Here is a 4,004-nt window from a genome sequence, read left to right on the forward strand (position 1 = left end):
GAGATAGGCTTTATTCTTGTCAATGATGAAGAGCCACAGAAGGTATAAAATGTGTTCAAAATGCAGAAAAATCTCCTCTTCCACATGCTTCACCTAGAAAACCTTTCCTATATCCCCTGCCCACCAACCTATATTCAATCATACAGCAGACTGAATGATACAGGTATGGATTATTTAGGGTTTCTTCTCAGCATGCTCTGGACACACTCCATGTGGGGGGAGACCCTATATCTGACACCCTCAATACACACTCGGTAAATATTTTGCAATAAATGAAAGGCCAAAGGGCGAGAGTTTTTCTGTTTTGATCACATTTTATGCACACTGACTGTTCATCATTGTGGGGCCCTTGGCTTGACATATATTTGGAAATGAGAGCCCTTCTAGCTGGGTCAAAGATGAAGATTGTTGTCATGGCAATAGGGATCTGCTGCGCATCCCACATCAGTCTTGGGAACCACGTAAGATGACACAAAATCCATCCTGGTTCCTGGATCACTGGAGAAGAGCAGCTGGGTGATCATCCAGCTAAGATTCCCAGTGAGGTTGGAGGTCTGCCTGTGATGTCAGCAAGCATCTCCTTAACAAACCCAATACCTATGGTCCAATTTCTACCCAGCCCTTACAGTGTAGATAGTAATCGCTGTCTGCTACAGGCATCATTGATACTTCCTCTGGGTCTGCCACTCATCTTTAAACTCTCCACAGCTGTCTTTTGTTCCACAGACATTCAGAATTTGTACTCTTCAAATCTGTCAGTCTGAGGCTTTGTTATACAATAAGAAAGAACTCCTCCAACCCAAGATTACAAAGCAACATACTTTAATATTTCTCTCTCATTCTTCCCTTCTGCTTCTAAGTGGATCATTAATTGTCACAATATTTCAACTTCCTATTCTTGCTGGTGGTGTAAAAGGCTCGTTTCTGTTGTGTTTACTATGCACTCTCTAATCTGTTTTCTGAGACAGCTTTACTTTCCTCAAGGTCACATTTAGGGGGGTGTCTCTGGAGTTTTGTAGTTTGTGCTAATAATATAACTATCCTTATATTATGTTTTCAATCCTCAGATTTTGACTGTTTTTTCTATTTATTCTTTCAGATTAGTTATAGAATAAACTATGTTTTCACCAAACATAGAAGTTTTGTTTACTAACTTACACTAATGAGCTAATTTGAGAAATATTGCCTTTACGACACTGAGCCTTCCTTAGAGAAACATAGTGTATTTCTCTCATTTATTCTTCTTTTGCTTACATAATAAAGACTTGACTTTTCCTTACATTTGCTATCTTAGTTTCCTTCAGGTTGTTGAATAAAATACCCAAGGCTGAATAATTTATAAGAAGCGGTTTGGTTTGGCCGCAGGTTTTGGAGGGTAAAAGCCTAAGACTGGGTGACCTCCATCTGCTTGGCTCCCCTACAGAATCAGCCCCGTGAGTAGCAGGAGTCCTTGAGATGGAGATCACATGGTGATCAGGAAGCAGGAGAGTCAGTGGAGAGAGCTGGACCAACAACAGATCAGCCTGCTCTCCAGTTGAGCAATGCAGTTCCTGGAACCTTCCCTGAGGCATCACTTAGAACACCATTAAGCTGAATTTTGGTTGTGAGGCACAACAGTACTGGCCTTGACATCTCCCATCAGTCATTATTTCCAGGTGTGTTAAAGATCTTGCTTTTGTCTGAATTCCCCCTCTTGGCTGCTATGGTAGTGTGCATCTAGAATATACTCAGAAGGCCTCTGTGGTAAAGGGTTAAACTCAAGCCCATGGTGCTTTGGGGAACAGAGGGGACCTATAAGAAATGGAGACTGGAGGGAGGATTTCACATAGGCTTGCCACCTTTGAGTGAGACACTGAGAGCCCAGTCTGTCTTCTCTCATATCTGGACAGGTGAAGGGCTTGGCATGTGCTGCCACCACAAGGGGCTACCTCACCACAGGCCCAAAACAGTGAACACAACCAATCAGAACTAAAGTCTTTAAAATGGAAACTAAAGTAAATCCCCTCTTTGTCCTTGACTATCTCTGGAACTTGTTAGAGTAAAAAACACTTACACCCTTACCCAAGCAGTGGTGATTAACATATCCGAGGGGTCTGCATATTTCCTTGTGCCCAGAGCTTCATAATAAAAATAGTTAAAAAGAAAAAACCAAAAAGGCAGAAACCTATTAATAGCCTATCTTGCTATATGGTTCATCCAAACAATTTTGTCCTCCTCAAAGAATCATGATGTTCATCACCCTTCCTCTAATATTTGAATCTTGTGTTTCTTTGTCTTATCTTGTTGCTTAGGCTAGGAATCCAGTCTCATCCTGGCCAGCCTCAGGTTCAGAGGCCACCTTGAGTTGTTGTTGCTGGCTAGGCCTCTGTAATTCTGCCATGAAACTCAGTATTGCCCTTAGTTTTTTGTTATTTTTTTTTGTGTGTGGGTCCTTGCATTGTACAGCTTTCATAATTCCATGTCAGTTTTAACTAGGAAATGATGTGTAGTTCTGCAAAAATGTGTATTTAACATCCACGGAGAGGGTCATGTCATTTTCCTTCTTTAACCTATCAGCAGAATGGAATTATTAACAGATTTCCAAATATTAAATTATATTTACTTTTCTGAGAAAAACCTTGCTTCCTCATGTTATGTTGGACTTTCAGTTCTTTTTTGAATCTTTTTTGCTGTTTTTTACAGAATCTCTTCTTAACCACATTCATAGCCATATGGTTGATGTTTGAAGCCAGGAGAATTCTGAAATCCCTTGGAACATCCTGGATACATGATGTGGAAAATTCCAGATCTTCATGAATGAAGTGGCTAATTGAAAAGTAATAGAATAAAAAAGCAGAATTGTGAGGTAGATCTGAAGCTAGTGGATGAGCTCTCTGGAACCAATCTGCTTGTTGCCTTTATAGGCATCACTTCTTCCTTTCAATCCCCAAGGAGTCAAAACTAAGTCCAGGGACAGGGAGGGCTGCATCAGAATGACAACATTCATAATTGTCAGTTGATGGGCAACTTTGAGAAGAAGTATGTAGTCACCCTGGGTGTGGAGGTTCACCCTTGTTCTCCATATCAACAGAGGAGCTATCAAGTTAGATGTGTGAGACACAGCTGGCCAGGAGAAGTTTGGGGCCTGCATGATGGCCACTGCCTTCAAGCTTAGATTTCCATTATAATGTTTGCTGTGTTAACAAGAGTTACATATGAGAACAAATCTAATTGGCATAGTTATTGGGTATGTGTGTGTGAAAACATCCCCATTGTGTTGTGTGGCAACCATGTGTCTATTAGAGAGGAAAATGAATGCAAAATTCTTCATATTCCACTTTAAGAAGAATCTTCATCACTGAGAAATTTCTGCCAAAAGTAAGGACAACTTTGAAAAGTCATTCTTAAGGTATGCCAGAAAGCTCACTGGAGATCCTAAGATGGAGATTGTTGCCATGCCTGCTCTTGCCCCACCCCATGTGAGCTGTTTATGGACCAGCTTTGGCAGCACAGTGCACCTATGATTTAGAAGTTGCTCAAATGTCTGCCCTTCAGGATGAAGATGAGGACCTGTGAGAAAGTGGGGATGGTCGCCTGCATCCTCAGAGGTCCAGATTTGCAGCCTACTGTCCTGTGATGTCCCTGTGTGCCACCTCATGTAGCTACACAGAATGTATGCTTTTCTTAGATGGTGAAGGAGATGAATAGGCTCCCGAGTGAATGTGGAAGTTAAAACACACCTTAGCTTTGTTTAGATTGAATTTAACTGTTTGGAGAACAATTGAATATCAAAGATAAGGCTGATGCCATCACAACGAAATATTCACTGGTGAGATCTTGTTTGTTACTCTCATCCCAATTTATGTTTTTTAGAAACATAATAAAGTTGTGTTGAAAATAATCCAAAAAAATTAAAATTAGGGCCTGTTGAGCTGGAATATGCCTTTAATCCCAGTACGAAGAAGGCAAACAGGGGTGGATGTCTGTGAGTTCGAAGCCAGCATGCCCTACATAATGAGTTCCAG

The 4,004-nt window shown here is 41.0% G+C and overlaps 1 pseudogene; it reads left to right on the forward strand.

Annotated features, from left to right (window-relative positions):
* Positions 1 to 3,166: 3,166 nt before the first annotated feature.
* LOC142842018 (GTP-binding nuclear protein Ran-like) lies at positions 3,167 to 3,555 on the forward strand (annotated as a pseudogene).
* Positions 3,556 to 4,004: the final 449 nt, after the last annotated feature.

This window comes from Microtus pennsylvanicus, chromosome 1 (genome assembly GCF_037038515.1).
Source record: "Microtus pennsylvanicus isolate mMicPen1 chromosome 1, mMicPen1.hap1, whole genome shotgun sequence".
NCBI lineage: Eukaryota > Metazoa > Chordata > Mammalia > Rodentia > Cricetidae > Microtus > Microtus pennsylvanicus.